At 42.3% G+C, this 14,870-nt stretch overlaps 1 long non-coding RNA gene across 1 annotated transcript; it reads left to right on the top strand.

Moving 5' to 3' along the window:
• Positions 1-10,191: 10,191 nt before the first annotated feature.
• On the top strand, positions 10,192-14,823 carry LOC120721708. The gene is made up of 3 exons (XR_005693243.1): positions 10,192-10,444; positions 12,528-12,631; positions 14,683-14,823. It is a non-coding gene; the product is annotated as an uncharacterized LOC120721708 (long non-coding RNA).
• Positions 14,824-14,870: the final 47 nt, after the last annotated feature.

Here is a 14,870-nt window from a genome sequence, read left to right as displayed (position 1 = left end):
CAATGGAAAGGTGACACCACACATGCAGATAATATGCACCAGAGATAAAAAATCATACACAAAGTGTTACATATTAAAAGAGGGCATTTGTAGAAGGGGTTAATAATACACAGTGTGGTTGCCTATGGTCACCTGCAAGCATTTGGGGTTTAGCTGTGCCTGACTATCACAGAGTTTTTCATTTAGATGTTTGAAACAAAATTTGGAGTGAACAAAGTTTTGTTTCAGAAAAAAGGGGGAAGGTACATAAAAGGATACATAAAAACAGAAAATGTTTTAACCCAACTAACACACACACACACACACACACGTAATGAAGATCAAACACAATTTTAAGTCATCATCCTGTTTGGTTTATTGAGTGGGTTGAGAACTGATACATAGACGACTGAATTAGTATTATTTTGGGGAACATGATAGCAGGGGTGAACAGAATCCTGCAGCCAGAGTTTAAATGAGTGAAACTAGCAGATTTTTGTTTTTGTTTTGTTTTGTTTTGTTTTTTGTTTTGTTTTTGTTTCTGAAGTATGGGGAAAGTTTTACCATGGCACCAAGTTTTAGATTTGGTGTTTTCTCACCTATAAGAGAAAGAATATTCTGTGACAAGTCCTAAGACCGGGCTTCTGTATTTTTTATTTTGTTTTTCAGTTTTATTTGTCATTTTTCATTTTATTTTTATTTTTTTGAACAGTGCACTAATTTTTGTTTGTGAATTTCTTTTCTTTAAGCAGATTTGCACATCGGGAATTAAAAGTGCTACACGTCGTCAAGAAAATTGTTGCAAGTGAGTTTCTCCACATTAAAATGGGCTCGGGAGAAAGCCGCTTATTTGGGACAATTAGAAAATGAGAGTCCCTGCCTAAAACGGATTCAGCGAGGTAATCCGATCTAAAGTTCTTCTTTTTCTCTTTGGAATGACGTCATTTTGCTGAGAGTGGAAACTAAATGCGACGATAGGTTCCACTATCAGCAAAGAAAGAAAGAATGAATGAATGAATGAATGAATGAAATGGAAATAAAAACAAACTGACTGACTGGTAAAAGCTGACAAGACTTGACCACGACTCAAGGTTAATCTCCACCTAGACAGGATAAAAGGGTGGATGAATTTATGTGTTTCCTTTTACAGGAGCAGAAAGATGACAGCAACATTCGAGGTTGTGTGATGGTTTAACCTTTTAAATGCCACTTTCTGTGTTTGTGAATCTACCAGGGGTGTTATTCATGGGCTTGTGTTGCTCACAGAAGTTACTGTGAGAAAGTGTGTACACACCTGCGCAGCGCTAACATTTGCATTTTTTTTTCTACAGCATTACAGTTCTTTATGTGATTTGATGATGTGATTTATAACAGAACAATTGGTGGATGTTTGTTTCTCTACTACAGGTTATGAGTTGGTGATGCTGTTACACTGTGTTGTTGGGAAAATGTTGAAGGTTACTTTGACGATGTGAATAACGTGAGAAATTTCCTGTGTTGAAACCAGTGTCATTCTTTTTACAGCAGGCTTAATTTTATGGCCTTTTACGGCACCTCTGGAATGTGGATGGCCGACGCCTGCCCACCACACGATCTATGTGTGTTGCTAATGTTTGTTTTCTTTAAGAGTGCATGTGGAGGATTCAGCAGAAGTGGACAAGTGACATGAGAAAAAAAAAAAAAGGGATGCAGTGTTTATGGAATAGTTGAATATGGGCTCATTAGCCTGCCACTATTGAGCTCATAGTGATAAAATGGGTGGAGTGATATTGTTTAAGGAAAGTCACAGATTAAATTGTGGAATAAATTGGGATGATTCATGATTTGGGACAAATTATGGTAATAATAGTGATTTAATGATTGGGAAAACCTGCACATGATACTTGTCTGTTATGTTGAGTACTTTGTCACTCTCATGATCTACAGTTGGTTGCAAATGTGAAGTTTGATTTAACAGATTTGTCTTCCAGGATACAGGCTCCAGGTGGAGCTGGGAGTTAAACAAGCTTAACATGTGACTGCTGATTAATGTTTTTGCACAGGGTTACAGGTTGGAGTATGGCTGCTCCAAGTGGGAAACCCTGGAGATTGTTTTAGAGAGAATGTGCAACATTCTTGTGCATGTCTCATTGGGGAGTTGACACATGGTGAAAGCCACGTGGCAAGAGGAGTGTTATTTTGTAATCTGTAGATGTCGTGAGGTGCCATGACGAGAAGGAGTGGCTGAGAGGATCGTCCACAAGATGGGAGCTGAGGCCAGGAGAGAGGCTTCAGGAGGATCAGAGATCATCTTCAGCACAGCAGACATCACACAGAGAGCTGTGCTACTGAGCTTCCAGGAGATCAAGAGGAGACTTCCGACAGCAAGATTTTAAATAAAATGAAAGAGTCAATGTTGACGCTGAGGAAGACAACTAAGGTGTACGACGTGCTCTGCCTTAAATCTTCAGCAGCGTTGGAACATGAGAACCTGAGGGATGGAGAGAGCGTGCCAAGCTCCAAAAGTGACAGCGCAGAGGAAGTCCAGCGATGGAATTGTGATTCTGTGTGAGGCACAAATACTAGGAGACTGGGAAATAGTTGACACCACTTTTCCCAAGGATGAAGATTACCTAAAGTGTGTCACTTTGCCATGCAGATTTGATGCTCTGCAGAGAAGCCTTCTGTGAGGGAGAGATGTAAACAGACGAGCCTTTTATCTACATTTAATTTATGTCAACTTCTTTAGGCTGGTTATGGGGGGATTGGAGAGAAACGGTAGTGTTAGGTGTGACTGTTGTTATTGTAACTGTGATTTTTCTTATAAGTGAATTGCCCAGAGACAGACCTGAATCCATTCCAGCGACTCCATCATCACAGGCCACGGCGAAGTGAACCAAACGTAGTGAAACAGGTAAATCAGATGAGTGTTTTGATTATTATGGCGGTATACAGTTGGACTACGTTAAAGGGTCCACAATCTCGTATACATTTGATCTTTGTGCTGTCATTGAGTGCAAGGGCTTGCTGAACAGTTGAGTCCAACATCTTTAATGGCAGTACAAAATCAGATGGCGTTAGATATGTTGTTGGGAGAAAAAGGGGGCGTTTGCGCGATGTTTGGGGATATGTATTGTACTTTCATTCCAAATAACACAGTTCCTGACGGCTCTGTGATCCAAGTTCTGGAAGGCCTAAAGACGTTGTCCACCACAATGTATGAGCATTCGGGATTAGATGACCCGCTGGAAGCGTGGATGACCTCTGTCTTTGGGCAATGGAAAGATTTCATTATGTTAATTATGGTTTCTTTGTCTGTTTTTATTGCAGTATTAGTGACATGTGGGTGTTGTTGTGTGCCTTGTATCAGAGCCTTGTTCGTAAGACTCATCAATCGTGCTGTGGGAGAATCTGATACAAAGGCAGACACCATGATGCCACTTTTGGGAAATGGGGAGTCACAGTATGAAAACATTATGATGAGAGATTTAGTTTAGTTTTATCTGCCATAGGGCAGATTTGTAGGAATGTTTAGCTTATTTTAGAGTTTAGAAATGTGTTAACATAGAATGTAGAACTATTGTAGAGACATTGACACTGCCCTCAATATAATAAAGGCCTCACTGTGTCGTGAACTTAGGAGTAGATTGTAGGAGACCCCTCCCCTACTTGAACTGTGAAAGTAAAACAGAGAGGACTTAATGCTGAGTGGAAATTCCCCAGAGAATGTTTGGGTGGGGGTCTCAACATTTGTAACTGGATAACTGTGGTCTGGAACGGAGATGGGTTTTATGACCTCTAGGGAGTCACCTAAACCCAGTGTTTTAACTGTCATGCACACACATCCACACGCACACTCACTCATGTGCACACATACACCCAGGTATGCCTACACAGTCACACACGAGCACTCACATAGACACGTGGGAACGCGCACATGTAGGCATTCATGTGCTCGTGCACATAGACACAGAAAGAGTTTGCAGCACACCGTGGGGGGTTTTATGATAGGGTCGCCCCTACAAAACTGTGTTTCACAGACAAAGGAGTGAAGATTTTTTGCAGAGGGACACACCGGCCTCGTCTTCCCTTCTAGAAGTGCATGCTTAAATGAAGATGAATAAAGATGAATAAAGGTTTTGTGAAATGACTACTGAGTTCCGGTGCCGTCTCTGGATGCCTCGACGAATAAAAGAACCGGGGTAAAACTGATTTCGCAACAGACCTCCAAGTAAATAATTTGCCCACTCCAGCTCCTACGACCAAATACAAACAGTGGGGAAGAGAGTTAGCACAACCCACCACAACTTCCAAACTGTATTCATGCTAGCATTTATGGCGCCTAAAACACATTTATGATACACACATGCTACAGACTTATAACATCTAACAAAAAACAGGCTTAATAATGACAATAATTGAACTAAAATTGCAATCAGAAACATCCAGGTGGCTAAATATGCATTATATGTGTGTTTTTAAAGTGTTCGAAAGAAATGACACCCACCTCTCCCACAGGGGAATTGTAGAAAAGGGGAGAGGCAAAAGGGGTACACTGTATTTATAGGTGTAGATAACAGCAATGTTATGTTTGTCCATACTGCCTCCTGTTGCTGCTGTTACGGAGAGTTCCAGCAGGTGTCGTTGTGGTTCTCTCTAGAGCAGGGGTGTCAAACTCAAATACACAGTGGGCCAAAATTCAAAACTAGAACAAGGTCGCGGGCTAACATTAATATTTATTGAAAAATATCTTCCTCCAGATTTAAGAATGAATCTCTTCTTATGGACTCAAACAAGTTTTGCTGAAAAACTGAATGTGGAACAAGCAAAGCTTAATACTAAACAATGTATATATTAGCTGTATAATACCAGTAGGCCAGCTCTGATAGTAATTTGGTATGGCGGGCCAGAGTTTGACACCTATGCTCTAGGGGTTATGTGTACTTCCTGTTATGAGTGTACGGACGTTCATGTTGGCTGCTAATAAACGCCTGGCATACAGTTACAGTGGACTGGTTATTATAAGCAAAACCTACATGGTGTCAGAAGTGGGATATCCTAGAAAGCCTACACAGTCCAAGAAGAAAAGCGGAGCCGGCAAGGACGACGAAAAAAGCAATCACCGCACAACATGGCGGACGGATTCCGGCGCCCAGATCCTCTCATCTTTGACGGCAACGTCGCTGAAAACTGGCGTAAGTTCGAGCGCGAATATGACATCTTTATCGCCGCTGCCCATAGTGACAAAAATGCTAAGACTAAGGCCTATATACTCCTCAATCTGGCAGGACCAGAGGCCATTAAAAGAGAGCGATCATTCACGTATGCCCCCGCAGTAATATCAGCTGAAGGCATAGAAGAAGTCGCCGCGGAATCAAGGGAAGATCCCGCATGTCTAAAGAGAAAGTTCAGGGAAATCTGCAACCCAGAGACCAATGTCATAATGGAGAGGCATAACTTTAACAAAAGACAACAGAAACCCAGTGAAACCATTGAAGCATATGTGAGCACGTTAAAGAACATGGCCAGAACCTGCAGCTTTGGTGCACTACAAGACGAGCTAATCAGAGACAGATTAGTATGTGGTATAACCAGTGACAGCGTCAGACGTTCCCTGCTTAAAGAGTCGGAACTCACTCTTGCCAAGGCGGTGCGTATATGCCAAATAAACGAGCTCACAGATCAACATAGCAAAGCCCTCTCTACACCAAAGCATACTACATCTGCTAGTGTGGACACTGTACAGATTAAACATGGCAAGTTCAAAAGGAAAACAAATAAACTTCTAACGAACATTCAAAATTGCAGAAACTGTGGCGGTTCGCATCCAGCCAAAAGGGAGCAATGTCCTGCTTTCGGACAACAGCATCACGTCTGCAAAAAATACAATCATTACAAAAAACAATGCAAATCCGCAAAACCACATCACAGAAGCAAGCAAGTGAACCAAATTTCAGAGGATGCTGACCCAGACAGTGATGAGACATTTTGCATTGAGCACCTAACAATGGAGGGTGAGAACAATCACAACAAAGAAGGATACTGCACAGTCAAAGTTTCTGATAAGGCCCTCAAACTAAAAGTAGACACTGGGGCAAAATGTAACGTAATCTCACTAGACACTTACAGAAAGATCGGCAACAACGAAACCCTATTCAAGTCACAAAAACAGGTAAATCTTGTTGCTTTCGGAGGCACGAAGATCAAGACCACAGGCACAGTTACTCTCAAGTGCAAGCTAGCTGGACAGTTATATGACCTGCAATTCCAAGTTGTAAAACACGATGTGCAACCCATCATCGGATTAAAGGACAGCATGCGAATGAAACTGGTTAGTTTCAGCAAGGAAGTCTACCAGGTTGACACAGATCAGGATGAGACACTAGCGCAGAAAGTGTTTCATGAATACACAGACCTGTTTGAAGATGAAGTCGGTGACTTACCTGTAACTTACTCAATGAAACTCATTCCAAACGTGTCACCTGTCGTCAACCCTCCAAGACGCGTTCCTGTTCCTATGCAGAAAAGAGTTAAAGAGGAACTCCAAAGAATGCAGGCCCTGGGAGTAATTGAACCAGTGGAGGAGCCCACGGAATGGGTATCCAACATGGTCGCAACACACAAAAAGAATACAGATGATGTTCGTATCTGCATTGATCCAAGGGATCTGAACAAGGCACTAATGCGACCTCACCATCCCATGCAAACTGTGGAGGAAGTAGCTGCTCAGATGTCGGGAGCAACCATCTTCTCAGTTCTGGATGCAAAGAGCTCCTTCTGGCAAATCAAATTAGATCCTGCCTCATCTCTTCTCACTACATTTGCAACACCTTTCGGCAGATTCAAATTCCTGAGGATGCCCTTTGGCATCAACACCGCTTCTGAAGTCTTCCAGAGAGCCATGGAACAAATATTCATGGGATATCCATGCGCAGTGATTGTGGACGACATCATAGTGGGAGGCAAAGGAATAGAGGAGCATGACAAAAATTTAAAAAAGGTTCTGGAGCGGGCCAGACAAGTAAAACTCAAACTGAATCCAAAAAAGTGCAAGTTCAGACTTAAAGAAGTGAGCTACGTGGGACACATATTCACTGACGAAGGGCTAAAAGCAGATCCAACTAAAATCTCCGCGATCAATGAAATGCCACCACCAGAGGACAAGACGTCTCTCCAACGTTTCCTGGGAATGATCAACTACCTGGGCAAGTTCATCCCAAACTTAAGTGAACTGTCAGCACCTCTTCGTCAGTTGCTTCACAAGGATGTGGTGTGGAGCTGGACTCAACATCAGCAGGATGCTTTCAACAAACTTAAAACATGCCTCACTAGCCCACCAGTACTTCAATACTATGACATGCACAAGCCAGTGACTCTCACATGTGACGCTTCCCAGCATGGTCTAGGGGCTGCATGCCTTCAGGACGACAAACCTGTGGCATATGCATCAAGAACTCTAACTCCAACGGAGAGAAGGTACGCTCAGATAGAGAAGGAGTTACTAGCTGTAGTGTTCGCATGTTACAGGTTTTACGACTACATCTACGGAAAGCCAGTGGTGATTGAAACTGACCACCAGCCTTTGGTCACAATCCAAAACAAACCTTTCCACACAGTCCCGGCACGGCTACAGCGCATGATGCTACGATTACAAAAGTTCAACTTGACCCTGGTGTACAAGAAAGGCAAACACCTTTACATCGCAGACACACTCTCTCGCACACCAACGCTGGATGAGCAACCTCTAAAGGAAGAGGGGCGCGACTTCGAGGTAATGTCACTTCAGCTCATATCACCAAAACGCCTACAAGAGCTCACCGAACACACCTCGAAGGACGCTACCCTACAGACGCTTGCTCGCTACATCCAGCAGGGGTGGCCAAAACAAGCAAGTAGTGTGCCTATAGAAATAAAACCATTCTTCAGCTACCACGATGAACTAATCATCGACAACAATGTCATTATGAAAGGCAACAGAGCCATCGTTCCAGCATCACTACATGATACCTATCTGCAGGAACTACACAAGGGACATCCAGGCATGGAGTCTACAAAAAGGAGAGCAAGGGACAGCGTATTCTGGCTGACAATAAACTCTGACATTGAGAACAAAGTCAAATCATGCAGCATTTGCAACAGTCTAAAGCCTCACCAACAAAAACAACCCCTGAAACTACACCAAATTCCTGATCTTCCCTGGTCCATCACAGCCACAGACATATTCGAATGGGACAATCGCCACTACCTCGTGCTCGTGGATTCATATTCTGGATGGTTTGAAATAGATAAACTTGAAAACCTAACATCTGCCTCAGTCATTAACAAACTCAAACACCACTTCTCAGTACATGGGATACCACAGAAACTGTACTCAGATAATGGCATCCAGTTTACCAGCCAGACCTTTCGTGAGTTTACCACACACTCGGAGTTCATACATGTCACAAGCAGCCCTGAGTTACCTCAGTCAAATGGACTCAGTGAAAGAGCTGTCCGGAGTGCTAAAAGACTCCTTGAAACATCAAAAAGAGATGGAACTGATTTCTATTTGAACCTGTTACATCTACGCAACACACCACGAGACAACATTCTTGGCTCACCAGCACAGAGGCTGCTATCAAGACGAACGCGGTCAACCATTCCTGTGTGCAAAAGACTGCTAACACCAACAGCAAAAGTGACAACCACTATCAAAACTCAACTCACAAAAAAGCGTAAAACTCAAAAACAGCACTACGACAAGTCCAGCAAGCTGCTCAGTCCATTAACACCAAACGAGGTGGTGAGATTACAAACACAGAGAGGACATGACAAGATTGGAGTTGTAAGTAAAGTATGTGCTGAACCTCACTCATATGTCGTTGAGTCGGGTGGAAAAGAATACAGGCGCAACAGACAACATCTTCTGCCTGTGAGTGAGCCTCAACCCGAAAAGCTCGCTACAACTCAAGATGAACTGGACTCATCTCGAAGAGCGGATGAATCTGAACCTTATATAACATAAACCAACAAACATGAAACAGTTCAAGTTCAACTCGACCCACCACAACATGGCACAAAACAGCAGGAACAGGTGATAACACCTACAAAATGCCAAGTACGTTCTGATGACAACTTGTACCGAACCAGATCTGGTAGAGTGTCTAAACCGAATAGTAAATACGTGGATTAAAAGCACACTGGTGCTGTATTTTCTGTTTTGAAATGTGTTTTATCTTGTGTTATGTTATTGCATACTTGTCGCAGTTATGACAATGATTACTGTGAATTTCATTTGATAATTGAAGCCTCATTTTGTTTTGTAATCCATAACCTGATAAGTTCTTCAATTACGGTGGTGTTGTTTGATTTGGGTTTGCCTGAAAAGTGCAAAACTAAGAAGAAGAAAAAAAACTGAAAAGATAACAGCAATGTTATGTTTGTCCATACTGCCTCCTGTTGCTGCTGTTACGGAGAGTTCCAGCAGGTGTCGCTGTGGTTCTCTCTAGGGGTTATGTGTACTTCCTGTTATGAGTGTACGGACGTTCATGTTGGCTGCTAATAAACGCCTGGCATACAGTTACAGTGGACTGGTTATTATAAGCAAAACCTACAATAGGATTGCACCAAAGAAGAAGAAGAAAAGAATGAGGAGGGGCTCTAACTGATAATGAACATAACTACAGGCTTGGAGGTCCTAAAAGTCAGGTATAAAAGAAGAATGGTTTGGGGGTTAAGAACACATTTTGGGTAATTATAAAATGTGATTTATGACCCTGTTACACTAGGTTGTAGGCACAAGACTTGAATAATAAGCTAAGTCACTAGAAAGTAATATATAAACAATGCTGACAACCTAAATATCCAAAAGAAATGGTGACAAAAACCCAAACATTAATTATTCAAAAAAAGGTGTGAGCCCAAAAATCTCAAAACAAGAGGCAGGTACAGTGATATTTATTAACAGCATGTAGAAGTGTTACTTCTGATGCGTGGAAATCCCACAGTGGAAATATTATTATTATCATTTCTAAGAGTATAACAATTTTAATTGGAATGAAAAGAAAAGCAGAAGATCGATACCAAAACGTGCAGTATCGCACACCACTACCCACAATGCATTGCGGCCTGCCGTCAATCCCGAAGCGCGCTAATTTTGAAATAACACACCACGTGATTACGTTGTGCAGCTGAGTCACGTGACGCACAGCAACAAATCGCTGCAGAGCTAGGTAAAGGGGGCGGAGTAAAGTGTGTGCGCTGGAGAGGACTCGAGCAGAGAGAGCTGCTTTTTCGTGAAACGGGAGTAAAGTAGTAAACCTACAGGATCATATACAACTACCTACTTTTCAATCGATATCTGCATCGATCTACCCACCGCTGTCTCTTGGATTGTAGCTGAGATCAGCGCGAACCACGTGTGTCTCAGTTTCCTGATCTGTTAACTGTGTTTGGAAAGGCTTCTAGCTTAATCACGGAGTTCTCTTGTTTGTGGGCTCATCTAAAGGTAAGCACGGAGCTAACTTTGATGTGGTTTTAATTTATGTTTTTCTCTGGTGAGAATAATAGATTGCTTACTTTATATTGAAGTTAGGGAGACTGTAGAGTTTGCGATTGCTTGCAATATTATAATATGGCGGTTGCTAGGAGGTAAGAATACATATAACAAAATAATCTTGGAATATGAACAAAAGGATGGAGTGCAGGGGAGGAGAACAACCAACCCCCAGGACATGAAGCCACGGGTACAAGCCTGGGGGAGGGCAATCAGCCTTTAGTGGACAATTATGTTATGAAAAATGACGTATTAACTACTACAAAACACTGACCTTTGTGGAAATGCTTGGAGCAGACTAACAAGTGAGCTGGAGTGTTCTGCGACGTTATATTTGTCTTCGAATGGTGTGAAATGTGAAAGCCTGCATGCCATAGTTTGCCCTAGTGGCAAGCATGCAGGCTTGTCACTAGGGCTGGGCCATATTATACCGTTCACGGTAATACCGGTACAATGTTAGGCAACGATAAGAAAATGGACTATTGCGATAGAATATGGGTAAAACACGCACGCGCAGTGCCTTTGTTTTCATACGCACATGGCCGAAAAAGCATGGCGGCAACAGAGAATGAGAAGGGAGAAAGCGGATCGTTGAGTGAAACGGATGAACCAGAATTAGTTTGTAAAATGGTTCCACTTCAGTAATGTGGAGCTGGTTTGGTGTTTGTCCGTCAGATACACAACAAAGCACATTTTTTTTTGTAGAAAAAGCAAGCGGGCCCTCGTTATTGCCATATTTGTTGGACTAAGGCGCTCGTAAATCTGGGAGTAATCTGGGTCCTAAACTCCGTCCCTTCAGGTCCCAAAGTCAAACGAACACTGCAGCATCACTGAGTTAAAAGCTTCTAAATTCTTTCTTAAATCTCTGAAGGATGTGGCCCTGCCACTACCCGATCTGTACCAGAAACCAGATACAATGCCGGACACTGTTTCTTCTTCTATGTTTATCAGTGGCTTGTACATGCATGTACATGCAGTGCTGCCGTCTTCCGTTTCAGTCAGTTATTACGCTCTTTAATCCTACTACATATTTCTGCTTCTTTCGGGCTTTTACAAAGCTTCAAAAAAAAGAAAAATATATATATATTAGGGGTGCAACGATACACAAAATTCACAATTCAGTTCGATATTTTTTCAATAGAAAAAAATGTTCATGCCTTTGTAATTTGTCATTTATTAAAATTATAAATATATATTTTAACAAGTACAGTTTTTAAATTTAATGTTGCTGAAACAACCAAGTAATAAAAAATAAATCTATCTAATTGAGGAATCACTCATCTTTGGAAATGAGAGACATTTCTCTGTAATAAACTCTTTCCTAAATAAAAGCTATACTATACGCTTCTTCTGGGCTATATTCTCAGCAGCATATTAAACACATCAGGTCCCAATAAGGAGAATCGTGTGCTAATGACTCTGGTAAAGTTTGTAGCATGTGTGCTTGTTGTTTCAGTCTGCTTCCACTTGTCTTTGCACTAGGATGATGTCGGCGTAAATGTGCAGTCCTATTCATTGTGTTCCCACTAGTGCTGTCAGCGTTAATCTGAAATGACGTTAACGCCACAACACGGCAAATCTCCGTTAACGAGCTACCGCGGGGCTAACTGCGCTAACACAATAGTTCCCACCCATGTAATTGAGCATTGCGTGGCACATCCAACATACTGTTTTACTTTTGTCCATGACGCGCTTACCTTAAGGGTCATACTTCACATGAAGACCAAAATAGTTCCAAAGGCCAGATCTGAATGAGGGTGGGGGAGGTTCAATTTGCCATGTTGCAACGAGCTTAGCTACTGTCTTGCTAGCTTGTGCTGCGCTCAGTGGATCTGCGCTCGACGGTGGAGCCTAGGCGGAGTAGTCGAATGCAGATCCACTGAGCTCTCAACACAGACAGCATCATCAGAAGAAAAGTTGATAAAATAAATAAAAATTTTGTATTGTTTGATACATATGCGTACCGAACTGAAAGCACTGTATCAAACGGTTCAATATCGATATCGATTGATACTTTTTTTTTTTTTTACAACAGGAGTAACAGGAGCAGAAGAGTCTGTTGGAGCAGCAGAGGAACAATTTCAGCCATTTGGACTCAGCTCAGCCACTACAGAGGAAAAAATGTCTTCAACACAAAAGGTGAGAAAAACATCACAGACAACACAACACTTATTGAAACTGTGTGTTCAGCTGGTTGGTTTTTAAAAACCCGTTAACAGCAGCTTTATCTTTTCTATCCTGGGCTCATCCATATATACAGAATCTACATTCAAAATCAGAAACCACAGAAGTCACAAGAAAATACAGAGATCATATTTTATCTACACACATTGAAACAACAATATCATCAGTTGAACTCAAAAAAATTTTGTGAAATAAAAGATTTTCTCCGCTGATCAATATTTCCTAATGTCATTTTAATTATACAGTGGGGCAAAAAAGTATTTAGTCAGCCACCGATTGTGCAAGTTCCCCCACTTAAAATGATGACAGAGGTCAGTAATTTGCACCAGAGGTACACTTCAACTGTGAGAGACAGAATGTGAAAAAAAAATCCATGAATTCACATGGTAGGATTTGTAAAGAATTTATTCGTAAATCAGGGTGGAAAATAAGTATTTGGTCACCTCAAACAAGGAAAATCTCTGGCTCTCACAGACCTGTAACATCTTCTGTAAGGAGCTTTTCTGTCCCCCACTCGTTACCTGTATGAATGGCACCTGTTTGAACTCATCATCTGTATAAAAGACACCTGTCCACAGCCTCAAACAGTCAGACTCCAAACTCTACCATGGCCAAGACCAAAGAGCTTTCGAAGGACACCAGGAAAAGTATTGTAGACCTGCACCAGACTGGGAAGAGTGAATCTACAATAGGCAAGCAGCTTGGTGTGAAAAAATCAACTGTGGGAGCAATCATCAGAAAATGAAAAACATACAAGACCACTGATAATCTCCCTCGATCTGGGGCTCCACGCAAGATCTCATCCCGTGGGGTCAAAATGATCATGAGAACGGTGAGCAAAGATCCCAGAACCACACGGGGGGACCTGGTGAATGACCTGCAGAGAGCTGGGACCAAAGTAACAAAGGTCACCATCAGTAACACACTACAACGGCAGGGAATCAAATCCCGCAGTGCCAGACGTGTTCCGCTGCTGAAGCCAGTGCATGTCCAGGCCCGTCTGAAGTTTGCCAGAGAGCACATGGATGATACAGCAGAGGATTGGGAGAATGTCATGTGGTCAGATGAAACCAAAGTAGAACTTTTTGGTATAAACTCAACTCGTCGTGTTTGGAGGAAGAAGAATACTGAGTTGCATCCCAAGAACACCATACCTACTGTGAAGCATGGGGGTGGAAACATCATGCTATGGGGCTGTTTTTCTGCCAAGGGGACAGGACGACTGATCCGTGTTAAGGACAGAATGAATGGGGCCATGTATCGTGAGATTTTGAGCCAAAACCTCCTTCCATCAGTGAGAACTTTGAAGATGAAACGAGGCTGGGTCTTCCAACATGACAATGATCCAAAACACACCGCCCGGGCAACAAAGGAGTGGCTCCGTAAGAAGCATTTGAAAGTCCTGGAGTGGCCTAGCCAGTCTCCAGACCTCAACCCCATAGAAAATCTGTGGCGGGAGTTGAAAGTCCGTGTTGCTCGGCGACAGCCCCAAAACATCACTGCTCTCGAGAAGATCTGCATGGAGGAATGGGCCAAAATACCAGCTACTGTGTGTGCAAACCTGGTAAAGACCTATAGTAAACGTTTGACCTCTGTTATTGCCAACAAAGGTTATGTTACAAAGTATTGAGTTGTATTTTTGTTATTGACCAAATACTTATTTTCCACCCTGATTTACGAATAAATTCTTTACAAATCCTACCATGTGGATTCATGGATTTTTTTTCTTCACATTCTGTCTGTCACAGTTGAAGTGTACCTCTGGTGCAAATTACTGACCTCTGTCATCATTTTAGGTGGGGGAACTTGCACAATCGGTGGCTGACTAAATACTTTTTTGCCCCACTGTACCTCTCTTTGTGTCACATCATTGTAATGTGATACTATCACCAGAAGGTGGTGGTAACACACCAGCAATGTGTTTGTTGACATGTTTCATTCCACTGACGGAGGGAGTTTCAGTTTGTTCCACGACTGCATTTCACTCACTGCCTCTGTCACTGCAGGACCAACATGGAGCAAGAAGTCAGCACTCTCAGGAGGCTGACAAACCTCACAGAAGAAAGGGAGAGAAAACGTACAGCTGTGATTTGTGTGGAAAGTCTTTTACCCTGGCTGGAGGCTTAAAAAGACACCAACTCATGCACAGTGGAGTTAAACCTTACAGCTGTGACTTGTGTGGAAAGTCTTTTAC

Source organism: Simochromis diagramma, unplaced genomic scaffold (assembly GCF_900408965.1).
Source record: "Simochromis diagramma unplaced genomic scaffold, fSimDia1.1 OVJJ01000604.1, whole genome shotgun sequence".
Lineage (NCBI taxonomy): Eukaryota > Metazoa > Chordata > Actinopteri > Cichliformes > Cichlidae > Simochromis > Simochromis diagramma.
This window is presented reverse-complemented; position numbering and strand designations above follow the sequence as displayed.